Source organism: Pseudopipra pipra, chromosome 14, assembly GCF_036250125.1.
Source record: "Pseudopipra pipra isolate bDixPip1 chromosome 14, bDixPip1.hap1, whole genome shotgun sequence".
Taxonomy (NCBI): Eukaryota; Metazoa; Chordata; class Aves; order Passeriformes; family Pipridae; genus Pseudopipra; species Pseudopipra pipra.
Window position 1 is genome coordinate 5,758,051 of NC_087562.1, and position 19,173 is coordinate 5,777,223.

Sequence of the window (19,173 nt, forward strand, 5' to 3'; positions counted from 1 at the left end):
AGGCAGGAGAAATTCAGGAAAGGACGACAGAAGGGGTCACAAACAACAAATTCGTTATTATGCTGTAATTTTCACTTCTCAAGTCAAAGCTCTGAAGGATCTGGAACCTACATGCTCTTTCCCTACGTGCTCCAGGTCCTCCAGCCCAGGATCACAGCCTTTACTTATGGGCCATTTGCTGGTGAAAAAGCAATTGCTGGCTGCTAAGATGTGAGTTTTGAGAATCTGAAGTTTGGCACCTTAGGCCTCAGTAGCTCCTATTTAATGAAACATTCTCCTGTAATCTCAGCAAAAAGGGTTTTATCTTTTGTAATAATTAAAATATCAATTATAGAGACTTTGGGAAAATTGATTTAAAATTAATAAATAATTAGTTTACTTAGTTAGGTGCACCATGTTGAATATTCTGCCATCAATACGACCTCAGTCCTCTATCAAAAGGTTTCTACTGTTCTTTTACAGGAGACTATAAATCACTTGAGGGCTGACCCAGCCCATGATCCGTTGTTGCTGGGTCTATCCCTGTGGAACGCTGTCCACGAGGAGCACATCAAGTTGCTACTCCAACACAAACAATAACTATAATATATAATACCAAAATGCTCTCAGCCATTAGAGAGAAGAGCTGATACAACACAACACTGATGAAAGGAAACGAGGCATTTCTGTAATCACCTTGCTCCCATAACTCTTGCAGATTAAGCTCAGTGCTGCTGTATTTAGTTCCCAACGCCGAAGGGAAAACTAAAATCCCAAATATTGCTGCCATTGTAACAAAACCAATCGCTCCATCAATCTTGTTAAAGTTCTTCAAACTACTCCCAAAGTTAAACTGAGTGTGGCTGTTGTGCTGAGAGAGGAATTTGACCCGTGGCAGGGTCTGGTGCCAGCATATTTATACATCCATTTCCAGAGTGGAGCAGGCTTTGTGGTTTGTAAGCTTTTTATTCCACATAAAGATGCAACCTAATGTGCCTCTGTAATGCTTTTCACTTAACTTGTACTGAGATAGCTCAGAGTGTATCTAAAATGTTACATAATCATTTCCAAGTTCTGACTCTCTTCCCCCCCTCTTGGCATTTAGCAAATGCTATTTTTGCACATGTAAGTCACGTTCTTCCCAACTACAGAACCTTTTCACAAAAATCAAATTAATCTTCCACAAAAATCAGATTCTCAATATGAATGTCCAATTTCATTGAATTTTTTTATCGCTTCGTGCTCGTAGGGCAAGCCAGTGAAAATAGAACTGAAATGTCAAATGAAATGTATGGCAAAGCAATTAAGAAGAAACTTTTAGCATTTGTTACAGATTAATATGTTAATTATGGCACATATTGTGGAAAAAGATTAAGTATCACCAAAGCAAATTTATTTTTAACCAGCTTTATTCCTCACACTTCATAAATTAACCAGCAGAATACGTAATGGAGAAGAATTCAGACACTGAGACTGCTCAAAATTATGCAAAACTCCAAAGCATACAAGGATGCAATAATGTCTCTGCTTTAAAATAAACACTTCATCAACAAGAATTACGCTTCCTCTGAAACACCTACTTTTATAAACTGCTTGGAGGTATCTCTAACCTTGCCTTTGCCACAATGACAGTGCCAAAATCGATATTTTGAACTCTATTTTTGTCATGTAACATATGAAGACGGACAAAACGTCGATTCTAAGTGTAACAATGCAAACGCCCATCTGATGGTAAAAAGTGGCTGAGAGAAACAGCTGCACTTGTAAAACCAACAAAAGGCTGCAATGGAAGGCAGCTCTGAATCTTTAAGCACAGCAGCACGTGCCGGGAGACGTTGATGCTGCATCAACTTCTCATTCATTCCTGAATTTGTATCTACGTCCAAGCTGGAAAAAGTCTTCAAACCCAGCATCTCAAACAAAAGCCATAATGAAGACCTTGGGAGTTTTGCCATGGATTTCAGGAAAAGTAGGGGTTTGAGTTATTTTCAGAAAGTTATATGGATTCAATGGCCACTAAGTCAGCAGAAGTTTCTCCTCTAATCTCAGCAGGTTTGGAGATGGGCTCGTACAGAACATGGGGTAGGAACAACTTGCAGCCCTAAGATCCTCTCCAAAAGCACAGCTTTTGTCTGTCTCTGTACAGCTTCTCTACTGCATCATCAAATCACAGTCCTCATGCTGACATGCTCCTCAGGATAAACCTGTAGAGAAATGCGAAATACAACTCATATTTTGTAATTTATAGAGCAGCCAATGTGATTTACATTAAAACTGAAGTTGGATGATGTTTGCTAAACTCTTGTTCTGGGCAACTTTCCAAATATTTTGACACATTGAGTATGACAAATAATTTCCTCCTGGTATAAAGTATTATTTTTATAACTAGAAAAAGAAAGTGATATGCTAAATTAGAGATCCATCTGTCAAGAACAATCCTATGTTAAGTGATATGTGTAAGCATTTGAGGTTAACAAAATAACAGCAAATTTCAAGCTCATTAATCCTGTGCTTGGTAATTAGTAAAGAATGATATCCCCATTTTTTTGAGGGTTTAGAGGACTTTTTGTAACCTTTTTTGGAAAGTCCTTCATTAGATTTCCTGTAAAATATTAATTCTACTTTATTTTTGAGGACAAACCTGTAATCAAAACTCACAGGTTTGATATCTGGAAGAACACCAAGGTGATGGGGCCAGACAGGAATATCATTTTACTACTATTTGGGGATCTGCCTCCTAGAAAAACACCAGAGCAATCGAAATCAGTAACCTGAGTTCTAAGAAGCTACTCAGCCAGCCCTCTCTCTCTGGTAAGTGCAGGTGGTACAGTGTTCTAATTCTATTTGTTGTTTATTAGTTCTCTGGACTGAATCAGGATCCCTTTGTCCTCAGTGCTCTTTCAGCACATAAAGCAACACGTCACAAATTTTAACAAAACTGATGAATCTTTAGCCATTTTAAAAAACAAGAACAGAAAGCCCAAGAAAAATTCTGCCTCCCTTGGTTGTTCCTGTGAACGATGCAGAAAGAGAGAGACGTGGGGGATAACATTATTGGAATTGCAATTCCAGAGGTGCAATTACAATTTGTTAGAGCATTGTTAGACCATCATGAAAGAGATTGGTTTAGCAGCCATTACATTAAGAGAAAAGGGTCTCAGAAACTTCAAAAATCTTGGGTTCAGGCCCAGAGAAGTCCTGCCAGTGGCACTCCCTTTGGTACATCTCCTCCCTATTGCTTTGCTTCCCTTCCAATAACCCATTTGTCACATGCTCCTCTCACAGATGATCTATATCCTCCTTGGGACACTGCAATGCTGACAATCAAATCTGTTCTTGGCCGCTTCAGCTGCAGCCTCTGGAGTTTCAAATTGCAGAATAACTCTAAACATATCTGGAAAGCCATTAAAGATCAATCCCCTCAGCTTATTGCAAGCATATAAGGGGTTATTCATTCTTAGACTCCATAAACCTAATGGTTTCCTCAGACACTCAGCCAGTCTCTACTGTGCCTGTAGGAATTGAGACGTATGTTGGTCATTCTCCACAGTTGGCCTTTTCATAGAGTGTTATGAGAAAATCCAAGTTGCTCAGTTTGGAGTGTAGGTGAGGCCAGGCAGGTTGTTAAGAAGTAGGAGTGCCAAGTGCACTTGGAAGAGAAACTGTTATATCTTCATTAAAACATATTTTCAGCTTTCATTTCCAACTCAGTCATGTGTTTAAGGAGCCTCTGACTGATTCTCCCTTCCATGGAGAGCAGGCAAAACTAGCAAACAACTTCTATAAGTTCCCTATATCCTTATAGATTTTTAATTGAAATGCAACTCCCACAGCACCTCATTAGTTCATTGAATGTTGTATTAGTTTAATTTACTGAAGGGGTTTTTTTGCACCTGCCTCACACATTTACCCCATTAAGCGTGTGCAGTTTTATCAGAGAGCTGCTCAATTAAACTAAACGATTGTTCAAATTGAATATTTCATTATAGTAACAAGGTAAAAAGCTACTTGGCAGGTATTAGCAAACATGGCTTGCTGCACTGAAACATGTTTTCAGATTAAACTGTGGCACTTGGACACTTCAGCCTGCAATGTCAGTGGAAAAAACTCCAAGCAATTCCAATAGCCTTTGGATAAACTTTTAAATTAGGTGATGTTTCTTTAAGATTGCATCTCTAAGAAAAGCTAATTAAAGAATGGGCTCAAATAAATTTGGTACTTTTTGCCTGATTTCCTGTACCCAAAGCTCTATAGATGCACCCAAAATTCAAAATAAAACTCATGAAAACTGAAGAGTTTTGCTCTGTGTCATTGCTTGGGTTTTGTTTGAAACTCAGCACCATTTTGTGGACCTTAATGACAATTCTGGTTCAAAGGCAGACTCAGGCTGACTCAGACATTACACGCTGCAGCATCTCAGAGCACACAGTTCCTGGGAACAGGGGACATTCATTTTCCTGCAGAAAAGTGGGAAAGTTGTAGGTAGTACAATTTAAATTGTGGTAGATTTTTGTAATTCTCTGAGGGTTCAGTTCTGTCATCCTCATTCACACTGAACAGTGGCTTAATTTGAATTTAGCCAAGTGATTCATTGGGGAAGCATTTGCAAGTGAAATATTATTCTGTACAATCACCGCCTTGGAGCAAGGTCAGGAAGCCTCGCTGTAAACAGCATTTTAAAAAGAAGACAAGAGCTGAACAAAGAGATCAGAGGGATGAATGTAACCACTGCACAGAACACAACCTCACTCTGCTCCTCTTCCATGCCAAAGCAAGCTCACCCACCCTGCCCACAGCTCAATCAGACACCACAGAGTTGTCTTACAGCTGAGTCAGAGCAAAGCTGACTCTGACAAAGTCAGAGCTGCTGTTTGGTGTGATGGGAATGTGTCTTGTCACAGCTGATGCCAGCTTCCCATGGAGACTGGGAGGGAGTGTGTCCTGGTGGGTATTATTTCCTCAGAGCTGCCTCACTCCTAGCTGGGCTAGGAGGCTGGATTATATTTAATCACCATGTTATAGTACATCCTAAACCTTGCACCCTCATTATACACTCTCACTTCAGCTGACACAGTTTAATCAGGTGTCTTGTTGTAAAAGGTACTTCACTAAATCAGTGCAAAACTCCTCTGCAGCCCATTACAGCTTCATGAAGTGCCAAACAGCAATTATGGAACAGGAACATCTTCACTGATTATCCCACACAACTCAGCCCTTGCAGGCAATGGAAGGTACAAGGAAATACAGTAAACTGCCTCACTGGAGTCATGTTTAATATCTCTACAAAGCAAACCTATATCCCAGCCTTTTACTTTTCAGAAACTCTTATTTGACCTGGCACAAACCATAAAAGCTTGGAAGCAGAGATATGGAATCATAGAATGGTTTGGGTTGGAAGGCACCTTAAAGACCACCTCATTCCAACCCCCTAGCAATCAGACCAGGCTTCTCAGAGCCCTGGTTAATATGATGTTTAATGAGCTTGCTAATAAATAAATAAATAAAAAAAAGAAAAAGAAATTAAAAATCTGTTTTGACAAAGGAAACAACAACCAAAAAAAAAAAAAAACCAACTATATCTCAATTAAACATTTTATCAAATCTGAAAAGACATTATAAATATAGATATATCTTTCATGCAAAATCATGCACTAAATGTGACTGGTTCTCAGGGAAAACTGAGAATTCCCCAGTCTGTAGCAAGGCCCCTTGTTCAGCTGCCACAACCACTGCTGCAGTGCTTTCTCTCCCACTATTTGCTGGTGTTGCCAGGTGACTGGCATCACCAGCCAGCTTGCAGCAAGAGATTTAAGATCCTCTTGATTCAACAGCTTTGCTGGATTGCTGGAAATTAATTACTAGAATTACTGAGGAAATTAAATATATCAAGCCAGGAGTTTGCCAATAAATTGAAAGAGAAACTGCAATGTACTGTACTACTGCAGTGAACTAAATGGAATAAGGGCTGGACAGCTGTGCCTATCTTTCTCTTGGTGAAACAAAACAACTTCCAGATCATTATCAACCAAAACTGTCCCATTAAAGATAAGGAGGTTATCAGCACCGGCAAAATTAGCAGGATTTGTCTCTCGAGTGACAGGTTGATTAAAGAGCTTTCCCTTGAGGGACAGCAGGGTGGGAGTTTATCTCCCTGTGGGCACACCATGGATGGGCACAACTAGCTAGTGATGGAGTTGAAGGTGGTGATGTGCTAGTGATGACAAAGCCCTTCTTTTGCCCTGAGAGAACAAAACCCACAAAGCACTTCCCCAGTCAAGCTTGACTGGAGTCTTCTCTGGGCTAAACTCCTGTGCAGATTCCTGTCCATGGATCTGCAGCAGCTCCAGGGCCTTTGAGGTGACAGACACACGTGACAGCTCGAGGAATTGTCCCCAAGGCAGCTGCTTCTCTAAACCTCTGTGCCTGAATACATTTAATGTGCTGCCAGTCCAAAATTATTACACAATCATTGCAGATTTCCTCAGCCTCTGATGATCCATGAGCATACCTGAAGGCAGGTAATTAAGAATCTAAATTAGAATTTTTATTTCCGGCAGTTAATCTCAGTCTGAGTTGACAGAGGATTTGTTGCAGAGCTAAAAATAAAAATTGAAATAAACAGGCCCTTTGAGTGACCCAGTAGAAAATCTCTAACTGGATTTTTTTGTTCCAACTTCTACAGAAATCTCTGGTAAAACTGGTAAAAAAAAATAATAATAATAAAAAAAGATTTAGCATCAGCAGTGCTAAAAATTCAATTATTAAGTATGTGTTTGTTCATGTCACCATTCTTCACCTTAGCCTTCCTCTTTTTTAATCTAATTATTCTTATCACTTTTACACTGCAAAGTCTCCAAATCACTTATGTGTTTAACCAGAACATAAGAGTGAAGACCAGATCTGTGTCATCTTCCAGTAATACAATGCAGACAATAGAAAAAATAAGGAATATAATTCCATCAGGAGTGACTGCAGTACACAATTAGAGATATAGCAACATATCCCTTTGCTCAAAAGTTCCTTTCAGAAACACAGATAACATGGAAACCACTGATGAATGTTATTGCTGGAGATATTTTTTTAAATATAAAGAGAATAACCCTGAGGTTTTCCCTTGCCATTCAAATAAAGATGATGCTTTAACCCTGATAATATTAAGAATTAATTCAGCTACAGCTCTGAGGCAAGCATATAACTTTTTTATAAAGAAAGCTTATTTTTAGAAATGCAATATATTATTTCAGGTCACCAAAGAGAATAATATATTTAAAGTCATATACCCAAGCTACATTAAAACAGCTACAGAAAAGCATTAACATTGAATCCTTCTACTTGAGTCATTCTTTATTACCCAGAAAGGGCATTTTGTCTTTGAATCCTGGCTATTCCCACTGACTTTGAATCAGTGGGTCTTGTGGAAAACAAAAGATGAAGTTGTGGCCAAGGGCCCTTCAGATTGAGAAAGAATAAAAAAACAGGCAGAATTAAAACCAAAGACTCTTGACAGTCTCACAGCCTTTTCTTTGCAAAAAAAGAATCAGAAATTTTTAAACTGATGGCAAAAAGCGGAGCTTGCAAACTTACAGCCTTTGCTGCATTTCAGGAGGCATCAGGTGAACAAGATACAGGGAACTGGAGCCGAATTTCTACAGCTCAAAGAAAGAAGAACCTTCACTTTGCTGCAGACAAACCCAGCATGAATGTGAAAGCAGTTTCTGGGCATTGATATGATGGAAATATGGAAGTAGCAATACCCAGCTTTCGATGACAATTAGGAGTTTATCCGCTGAGTGTTTCCTTCAGAATTCCCTCACGTACCTGCCATACGGTTTTTGTGGTCTGACAACCATTATGTTTGTGGAATTTGGGTCTCAAAATGCATTTTTCAGCCTACAGTGCAAAGGCTTCCTCTAGAATCAGCTCCCTGACAAACAAAGCCAGAGAAACTCCTGGAAGCAAATCCATCTCAGTCTCATACCTGCATATCCTTAACCTCTCTCTCACATCTAGGCTTGTTGGAAGTTTTACCACCATGGTCTGTTAATGTGACTTTGTTTTATAGCAAAATGTCTGAGGAGATAAGGATGTTTTTAAGTACTTTCTTAAAAGGATGTTCCTTTCTAATGCTTAGACTTCTATTCCCTTGTTAGTTCCTCTACATCCTTCCAGGGAAAAGGGGGGTGGAAAACAGCAAAAAGGCAGGATCAACACAAACCCAAGTCAGCTGCACGGATGAGGAATCTCACAAACCTGACCAGAGTCAAAGGAAGAAACAGAGAGCAATTAAATGAACATCACATATTTTACTATATTTCATAAGAATGTCACTCAGAACTTGTGTTTTGCTCCACCTAAAGTTGTAGAATGGCAAGAAGAGATCACACTCTGTTCTAGTCTGCATGAGAAGTACAACTGGCCCAAAAATGAAAAGCCTGGCAGCTAGAAGGAAGAATGGAAATTTTATTGTTGCTACTGAGATCTAAAAGGCAACGGCTGTTCCTCCTTTGCACACACTTCTCTATCATCTCTTCCCAGCTGGAATCAGAAAATGAAGGGCCACATTCCTTGGAGCTCGAACACTTCCATCCATTTTAGTTCTTTCTAGTGTGCCACTCATCTTCACTACTGAGGCCTTTCCAGAAGTGCATCTGGCTCAAAGCAGGTAGTAGCAAAAATCTCCTAAGAAAGCTGGGAGCTTCTGACAAGTTTTCCAGCCCAGTCTGGCAGATGCAAGAGTTTCCGATAATCATCAAAACAGTTGGATGCTTTCTGAAGCTTATCTGAGCCAAACAGAACCTCAGGCCCTTCTGAGGTTTGTCCTGCACTGGTTTGAATAGGCTTCAGACAGTCATTGTATCGTATTTTGAAAGAGATTTTCTTTGTTGTGCTCAGAGCAGCAGCCAAGGGAGTGAGGAGCCTTCACTCCTGTGCCATATCGCCCAGGCTCATATGTTTGCTTTTCCAGCCTCTGCTGTTTGATCCCCTGCAATGGATTTTGTACAGATACAAAAAATTAGCAGTGACACCGGGGAATACACACAAACGAAACAGAGGCTACCAGAAAAATTATTAAAAAGAGTATCAAGGATGAGATTTCTCTGCTAAAGGCTAAATAATGATAATTTCCTAGACACTGATCCAACCTTTCTACTCGGTGGCTCAGCACTGCAGGCAGCACATCTGTTTGCTGCAGGAAGGTCCTGGCTTTGGGAAGGACTTGGCATCCTTCCTCCTGTGGTCAGCAGGGTGTCTAGAAGCTGATGCTTCACTTGATGCAGCAAACGGCAGGGTTCCAAGAGTAATGATGTCTGAAGCATTATCCAGAGAACAAACAAATATTTTTTTCCCTTCTTCTCCCTCGTGATAAAGCCTAGCTTGTGAAATTTAGGGTGGATCTTTCATCATTTATAGATTTTAGCCCAGTATCTTATCAGGGAATAAAATATATGAACGGGTATACAACCTGCCTGTCTTTTACTAAACAGCTTTTAAGCTTGTCCAACAAGTTTCCATCAAATTTGATGGGGGGAAAGCTTAAAAGATACAAAATACCTGCAAGCTGTCTAAAGAGGAAGCACAGAAAGAGAGAGGTTATGTAGGTTATCCACTGAGAAAAAGGCTGCACTGTGAGCCAGACCTTTCCTGGACACCAAGTCATCTACTCTTAAGGCTTCTCTCACTTCCAAAGGATCATTTAAAGCATCCCAAGAATTTGCTCCATGTGGGCTCTGATGTCTGATCAGGGCTGTGGCCACAATGCAACATTTAAAAAAACCCAAACCCTTCTAGATCAATGAACCAGAGCCTCAAACACATGGAAAATCAGGATTCATTAAATTCTTTACCCATACAGGTACCTATTAGAGGTTTTTTTAATCAAAACAAAAATCAGCAAACAGCAATTTGAACAATACAGTGTGAATGCTGGCTCTTGGCCTCTGCCAACACATCACTTCCCGGAGCTTCTCTGTGTCTCCTCCTGTCTATTTACTGAAAACAGCACTGAAAGGACTCAAGAAGATGGTACAAAATCCAGCCCTCACTCCAATCAAGGTCTGTCATCCTGCAGCTGAAAGATGGATAGTCAGTGTAAAAGGGAGGGTCTGTGCCTCTCGAAAGAAAGCAAATTTCTATTATTGCAAAAGGCTGCAAAAGCTGAGAAGCACAAGGTGGGGTCAAACTCAGACAGCACCCAAACAGCATCCCTACTGCTCTCCACCAACCCCCATTCCAGAGTTACACTGGATCACAGGGAAGGATTAGAGATTGAAAGCTTGAGATGGGATGTGATGGGAGAGGGACTGAGTAGCAATTTCCTCTGACTGTATAAGTATAGATCACATATTAGATGTACACTGACACCCTGGCATCTTCTATGGATGAGTGGTTCCAGGGACAGTGATGATCACACCTGTAAAAGGCACAGGACCTGTCAGCTCTCTGTGAAGCAAATGCTATTATTCCTTCTCATACCAGGTATCCAGCAGCCAGCAGGAAACTATTTGATTGTGCTCACTACTTACCTGAGAAACTTATGAAATGGAGGCTGGGATGTAACAGGTTTTTCAGTTCACTGTCCATTCCTAAAGCCCAGCCAATGAAAAGCAATTCTATTTTTATACTGCCCTGACATCCAGTTCCTCAGCATGGTACACACACTACTCTGGCAAGGAGCTGATAAGAAATTTGTACACCAGTGCATGAAATGAAAATGAAACAAGGCTGAAATTCATCCAGCAAAACAGGAGTCAACTCAAGGGCTCGTTGGATGCATGAAAAGATGCATTTGATACCTTGAGTCACAGAAAAGCACAGATCACGTGTAATTAAAATCTGCACAACGGAGTTTATGCCTGTCAGCCCCAAATTATCACCATCACTAGGTTCTGCACCTCTTTGAAGAGAATAAAAGGTTCCCTTTGACTATGGCAGCAGCAGTTGTGTTGGAAGCTTGTGTAGCACTGGCTGCTTTCAAGCACGTGATTGGTTTTAAAGGTATTGAATATTTTTATATGACAATCAAAACTCAACCACAAATGTGTTCCTTTGGGGATAATTATTATTGTCACTGAGAGTACTATGGTTGGAGATCACGAGGAGATGGAAAGGAAAATGTAAAGCTTTGGCAGAGGCTTTTGAAACCCTGCAAGGACTTGCTGGGTAACTGCTGCTACTGTACAGGGGACAAAAATTGCTCTTCAGAACTCAAAGGGGCCCTTCACAGAGAGGCACTGGAGGAGAGCCCAAGAACTACTTCTAGCAGCAATTAATATTAGCTGCTATACACAAATGGAACTTGCAGAAGAGTTTGCTGGCATAAAAAACTACATTTTAGACTGATAATCATTCATTTATCTGTTGCACCTTTTTAATTCCATCGCTTTGATTTTCATAACGCGTTAGGTGTGTTTTGACTTCCCACTTCATTTGTTCTGTTTGTGGTCACCTGAACAGTCATATTCATCAAAAGTGGGTTTAGAAAGGGGTCGTGTTCAGCAATAAAATAATAAAAGTTTTAGAGAATGATAGGTTTTACCACCTCTGTGCCACCACCCCCCAGCAATTTATCCATCTTCCTGTCTTATCCTATCTCCCGAAATACATGAAGCACAGCCTAGAATTGCATTTTAGCAGCAGGTTGGAGTAATAGATGCTACAAGGAACAGTGACATTCCTGGTGCGTGGTGTTCTGTGCACCACAGGGAGCTGCAATCTCACTTTGTGTGCCTTATGGCAAGCCATAAATTCCTGGCTTTATGTGCTGATGTAAAAACCCGTTTAACAAATCCATTGGAGCAGACTGCCTGGATCAATGTTATGACAGGCAACAGACTCCCCATAGCATTCCTGTGAGAAAATATCCACACATCTTGATTCACAGGTATATATTAATTTAATATGTTCATGAGAGCACATGTTAGAAGGAATTCCTGTTTCCATCTGCAGTGAGTGAAAGCTGTTGTATCCATGCAGCAGCTGAATAAAAGGGCAAATGCTGTTTCCAGCACAGCTGCCCTGAGCACAGTTTGTGGACAGCTAGTGACACATAACAGCATTCTCCTCAAACTCAGAATGTTCTGTATAGTTAATACTATTTTTTTTTGTCTTTGTTGCCAGAATCCAGCATATTTTTAAGGGTGGAATTCATCACTGCTCTTCGACACTCAGAGAGACAAGGGGGAAATACAGATGAAACACATTGATAGCTTTGAGACACAACTAAGCAGGAATCATCCTGAACCATAACCAAGCAGCACACTACAATTTTATCATTAAATGTACAAAGAAATACTAGGAAAATCATCTCATTGTGGTGCCTGCATGCACCAAAGAGGGCCTTTGATGTGAAGGCCCTTAGACAGATAAGGAAAATACGAGGAATGGACATGCCCTAACAACTTCACATACTGATTATGTAAATTGTTGTATCACTTGGTAGAGGATATTATTAAAACATAGTTAGCTACAGCTATTCAGGCCTCATGCCATAAATTTTACAATTGCTTTGTGTGCACAAACTTTGACTGACAGTTGTTAATCCAAAGCACCAAAGGATCTTGCAAAAATCATGAGGTTTGAGATATTCAGAGGAAATGTACACAAGTATTAATGATTAATCGCTCAACAACCAGCCCACAGAAACACAGAGCTGACACAAGAAGAACAAAAACTACTCAAAATTAGCTCAGTATAACAGTGGTTGCAGAAAAGTGCTGGGAGTTGAAGGACAGTCCCAAATGTATGCAGAGTATCTGAGAATTAAATAAATATGCCTTTTGCACTTGCTGCAATGAGGAAAAAAAAAAAGCATGATCTCTATCCGAGTGCTCAACATTTCTCTGCTTAGAAAAAAGTCTTAAAAGCCCTGGTTTTCTGGTGGATTTAGCTCTCAGGAATAAGGCTTGGAGAGAACTTTCATCTTTGTCGCAACCCCTGCAGAGGTGTGACCTTGTCATTTATAAAGCCAGAGAGCACATTAGAAAGAGAACTATCATTGCTGTAGAAGAGGCTGTGAAGGTGCAGTGGAACAAGCCTTGTAAAGGTGAGAGTGCATGAGGTGAGAGCATTTCCCCAAAACTAATCATCTCGAACCAAAGCAACGCAAAATTCAAAGCCAGGACTTTTCTCCACCATGTGAGAGTCAGGTGGGTTTTTCTGCCTGAGAGAGCACGCACGTTATTCAAACAACTTTCAGAAATGTTGCATTCACTGCCAGCAGATTATCCACCTAAGCAAGCAGTTCCTTGTTTCAGATGTCATTTGGTTCAGCACATAAAACATTCAGTGAGGCCAAGACTCAACATGGAAATTAGTGCACAATCCAGGGATAATTGTGTGCTGATGGCTTGCAATGAAATCTTCTGCTAATAGAGAATACTGGTACTGTCCATGAAATGAAATGCCTTCCCCAACACCATTTAACCATTGTCCCTAATGCCAGCCAGGCTTGTCCTTCGCCTGACAGGAATTAAAGTCTTAAATTAATTGTTGTAATGATAATCCAACTCTTTGCCCAATTACACTGTTGCTTGAATCATTAGGGTTCTGATGAACTGGAAAACTGCACTGTGGAAGCCCAAAATTTCCCAGCTGCAGGTTCTCAAACAGTCCAAGAGGAGAGGAAAAAGAGACATAAAACAATTATGTTATTGCAGTACTACAGTGCATTGCAGTCAGGAAGCTTTTAGCCAGCAGAGCCTTTCCAGAACCAAGGATAGATTGCTGCCTTACACCAATTTCTCTCCTACTTTCCTGTCTTCAGGTACAGGAGATGAATCCACATGTACAACTTGTTCAACCATACCTACCAATCTAATAAAGTGAGCAGCCAACTTCCAGTGCTTTTGTTTTGTGCTAATGTATTCCCATTTCCTGTGCAAAGCAATTTATTCAGCATGAACAATTTGTAATAACCTACAGTACGTGTTCTGTGCTACATAAGTCTTTTCATATGTAATTAATATTTTATTAAATTTTTAACATTAAATTACTTTCCTTACCAAATAAAAGATTATATTTTCCAGTTCATGGATGCAAATCTACTGATAAATAATGTAAGAAATGTTAAAATATCAACAGATATCAGTTTACTACAAAATAAATTACTTACTTCCCTAGAGAATGTTTAATCTCAATTATTGCTCACAGAAAGCACACACCACTAACAAGCAAGCCAAGAACAATCTCCTTTCTGAACAGCCAATCTACTGCAAACATGTTTGATAACTAAACTGCAATATATTCTTAATAACTTCACCCCAATCCTGCTCCTAGGAACAGGGAATTCACAAAGCTGTTCAGCTCCTTCATTTCAACTCTTTCTGTTTGCCCAAGAGGAAAACAGGTACCATGGGGAACATCCAAGGGAATTCTGCAAATCCTGCCTTTGTGGTCACTGTCAGAGCTTGCACACGTCACAGTTAGTTTGGCACCTGACTTCTCAACTCCACTGGAAGTGTTCAGGGCCAGGGATTGAAACTAGACAATCTTTAAGGTCTCTTCCAAACCAAACCAATCTGTGCTTTCATAGGCTTCTGTAACATGATTGGAGGTGCTTCAAAACTCAAATATGGGCAGGATAAAGTCATGCTGAGCTGACAGCTATTGCATTCACTCTCCACACAGTGTGGCAGAAGCAGCAGATAAGCTTTTGGACAACTACTTTACAGGTAAATCACTCACCAACTCCCAAAAAAGGCCACAGGGTTCTAGGCCTTCCTTACCCAAAAGGGATTGACTCCACCAGACCCACAGTCCAGAAGAGCCCTGTAATCACTGACTAAGAGGCTGCTTACATTTATGTTTTTGATATGTCATAAATGAAGGAAGGGATGTAAAATCTGACGGGTAGGTGGGTGGAGTGTCTCACACACTCAAAGCTCACTGCAGTGTAATGTCCTGCTGGCCAACCAAGTTTGAGGGTAACAGCAGACAAAGCACAGCCCAGGTCTCTTGGTAGAATAGGTGCTGTCATCAGCTTTGCCAGTGCTCTACAGTTTATCACAGAAGCGATAAGGCAACTTAACACTTCCAGGCTTCAGTGGAACTAGTGCAGCCTGACAGTATCTGACAGTATCAGTTGCTTTATTCTCCATGTTCAATGGGATAGAAAATGAGAGCATTGCTGTCACCAAAAGAGAAAATTAGTACCAACACAGAGCAAGTGCCAGGTCTATAATGACTGTACACAGATGTTACCAGAGTAAACTTGAGGAAAATATGATAAAGGCTGAACAATCAGCCATCCCCCATTGGGTGAAAATATTCGGAGGAGCTGGTTGAGTGGGAACATGTGCAAAATGAGTGAATCGTGCATGGACCCCAGATGCACGAGAACATCTGTGATGATGGTGCTGGCATTGAGAACTACTTGCATATTCATGCTGTCATTATCACCCCTGCTTCTGTGCAGCTCCTTACTGCACAGAAGAGCTACAACTCTCGTATCTACAGACAACAGCTCCCAGATCATTGGGACATCCAGTGAACAGCAACATCCTCGGGTTTGATCAGGGCAAAACAAGTTAGAACACAAGTAGGCAAACTTCTTAGCAATTTCAGCATTGCAGCTACACAAACCTGTTGGTGGCCATCTTGGCCACCGTTTGTGATTGTCTTTCACTCACCACAAGCAGAAAACATCAGCCTTTAGAAGCTTCACAAGCTGTCCCAAACCACATTTCTCTAAGGGTCAGAGTTTGTGTGTTGGTGCAGTGTGTCGTGCAAGGTCATTTACACTCATGGTCAAAACTCCCCTCAGCTTCCAGAGTAGAAGCATAAAGGTGTTTATGCTTTAAACAAACCAAACTCTTTGTCTTTGCAGGAGCTGAACTGAATTGGTTTGAGTGTGACTATACAAGACTGAGCATGATCAGTGCTACACTGGGTCAGGTCCCTCGACTCAGAGCTGCAGGGGATGGGCACCTTGTCCTAATGGCCACTCAGGCCTGCACCACAAATAACTGCAATCAATTAGAAAAAGAATAATAAACCACTGTGTGATACAGAGAGATCATGAAAACAGTTGTAGAGCTTGCCTGGAAATAAACTCCTCATCTCTCATGTTCTTACAGGTGTAACTGTTCCTTCCCTTCTGCTGCCTATTAATCCTTGTGCAGATCTGTGTTATTTGTATGAGATGAATAATAGAATGAACTCCACTCCCACTGTTTGTGTCTCTGCTATCATCTACATTTTCTAATGTAAGCTGACATATGATGACAAAGCTGGGGAAGGGTTTCTGTCTACACCAGGTCAAAACCAAACCATACCACCAGCTATTGTATGACACATATATCCCAGCCACTGCTATCCTGTGCTGCCTCTGACCAATTAGCTACTGTCACACACTTCTATGCTCTGAAAATCATATTAAGAGTTTTGGACTTGTAAGCTCAGTGCTGCAGCAGCTACTGCACCTCCTAAATTAACATTTATTTGCTCTGGTCATAACCTTTTGACACAGGTAACACACAGAGGTAGCCAAGGGGGCACGCTAATATACTGGAATGGAAATTAAGAACTAAACATAACCTTTTAGTAAGTAAATAATCTATATAAAAGCAGAGGGATGACCCTGCCTGCCTGATGCAGAAGAGTGAGCTGCTAAACCAAGTCTGTGATGGAAGACAGAAAGCAGATTGACTATTATTAATAAATAACTTCTTTCCCCCAAACTCAACAAATGACAACATGTATTATGCAACTGTTTCTTTTTCCTTACAGCTAACCTCTGAGAATATATAGTCAGTGCATATATAAAAATGGTTATATAAATTTGGATTTGTTACATGGGGGTATAAACTGGAGTATGAGGAGCAGCATATCAGATGGTTAATACAGGCATTAGTGCAACTTTAAACTGATTTACATAGTTCAGACTGTACTGTGATGTTTGTTTACTTCTAGATTTTTGCATGGAAATTTTTGACTTCTTACATAAAGGTTGTTCTTTTGTTATTTACCACTTAGTTAATGAAAATGTTATGTATCCAAAACAGAAAACATCCAAGCTCAAAATAGTCAAACTGCAGCACACCAGGAGCACTGAGGGACCCCATCCCACACGACTGCCAGCTTTATCAGCACCCACGTTGTATAGCTGAATTTTGCCAGGCACTATATCATAATTTACTGGATCTATTGCTATCCAGAGAAAAAAAAAAATCATGTTATGTCAGCTGCAGGCAAACTTGATGAATTAGAGGCTCCAAAGCTTTTCTTGCCCCACTTTTTTATCCATTTGCTTCTGCAGCTTGATGCACAGGGAGCTCCAAGCTGCCCTTGCTGAGCAAATAATCCTGTCCAGGGGCCGTGGTACTACTGGGCACAGTCTGTGCAGATCCCTGGGCCAGGTACTGTCCTCTTAAGGTACTTTTTATGTTCCCCCACGCGTTGGGATTCAAGATAAACAGACCCTGTAAGTAACACTGACGCCTCTCTCCAAGTGGCTTTGGGCAAATCATTTGGCTTCTTAGCATTTCCCCTTAAGTAATGAGGGTGGGGGCAAACCTACTTCACAGAGATTTACTGAGGGCAAAAATGCTGGGAATTCATTGTTTTAGCACTGAATTCCAATGCCTGTATTCCTCTGGACTTATCTCACCTGTGCAGGGACTGCACAGCAGGGAGAAAGAAAAAAGCAGTGAGGTGACAACAGTCAATGCCTGATCAAACTAAGCTGCACCTAATTTGTTTCCATACATCTCTCAAGCTACAGCTTGTCAGAGTCACCTGAATAATCCTGGTATAATTCCAATCCGTATTTCTACCCAAGAAATCGAAAATCTTTAGCATGCAATTAATACAGCTGGCAATGACACAGCACATCCTTCTGCCCTCTTGCACCAGGCAAAGTTTAATAACCAATATACTCGATGGGCTCAAATAATTTAGAGCCCATATTTATCCTCAGGAGTGGCTCTTGCTGGCTAAAGGTTTCACCACTTCCTCATAAATTTAAGGACTGAATGTGCAGGGAGGGGGAGGGGGTGCACAGGGGAAGAGATTTGTGGGAGAAATTCTGTGTATGTGAGTGACAGTTTGTAACGACGCCTTCTCACGAGAAGTTGCTTTTGTGGGGTCATTTTGAAGTATTAAATTTTGATAACTCTTTAATCACTGCAGTTTAATGAGATAGAGGCAGCAGGTGAAGGGGGAATCCATCATGTCACTTCAAGTACCTGGCTCTCTTCCTGCTGGGAACATTTAGCGTGGCACAGTGGGCTGGAGCTCTCCTTTTGCAGCTGCAGTTCAGAGAAGGGATTTTTGTAGCCTTCTAAGAATCTTTAATTTCCCTAAAGAATCTTCTTTATGTGATCTATAGTCATCCTTCACTTCCCAAGGTAAAAAAAAGAAAAAAAAGTGTTGTTCAAAAAAGTGCTTGGATTTAAATGTAAGTGCTTTTAGTTTTAATATTGGTCAAGATAGATTATTTTATCCTGTCACAGTGTTTGTTGCAGGTGTCACTGCCAAAAACACATTCCTGGAATAACCACAGTGAAAGCTGCTTTCCTTTGCAGAAGGATATTGCTTGGTTATTTCTGTTCACACTGGTTTATTCCATGTGGAAAGCTTCCTGTCAAGGCAATATTGGAGCACCTACACCTTGCACCTTTCTCCAATACCCATTTGCTTCTTGGAGAGTGTGAATCTGGACAATCTTTGGCAGTGGGAGAGCGTGTTCTTTGAGATGACATCCACACAGCCAAAAATATTCAGCCAGTTCTCACCACCCACCCTTTCTGTCAGCACCTAAATTCTTTATTTATTAATATGATGTTAAATTGTCTCAAGATACAGAAGAAGCATAATAAATTTTTTAAATTTTTACAGCAACTGCCTTCCTCTTTGTCCTGTCAGATAGGACATTAGCAGTCTGTCAAACAAAATCACAACACAACCAGATCTTCCCACCACTTAAGGAAATAAAACTAAATTTAAGGTTTCACAGTTTTCACCATCTAATAATTCTTAACCTATTCTGTTACCAACAACCTTTGGAAAAAACGGTACATATTTATAAGAGCAGGGAGGCAAATATTATGACAACTGAACTACAACTTTAGGATCACTTCTATTGAACACAGTTTGGCAATTCTTACCCTAAGTGACATCTGTGTAAATATTCCTCCTTCTCAAACACTGACTCATTTGATGTCTTCTACTACATCTTCTGCACTAGGCCACTGTTGC

The 19,173-nt window shown here is 40.6% G+C and overlaps 1 long non-coding RNA gene across 1 annotated transcript; it reads right to left on the reverse strand.

Annotated features, from left to right (window-relative positions):
- Positions 1–8,338: 8,338 nt before the first annotated feature.
- Positions 8,339–10,825, reverse strand: LOC135421794 (uncharacterized). Its single transcript, XR_010434193.1, has 3 exons — positions 10,503–10,825; positions 9,992–10,048; positions 8,339–8,962 (listed from the first exon to the last, which is right to left on the reverse strand). It is a non-coding gene; the product is annotated as an uncharacterized LOC135421794 (long non-coding RNA).
- Between the last annotated feature and the right edge of the window lie 8,348 nt (positions 10,826–19,173).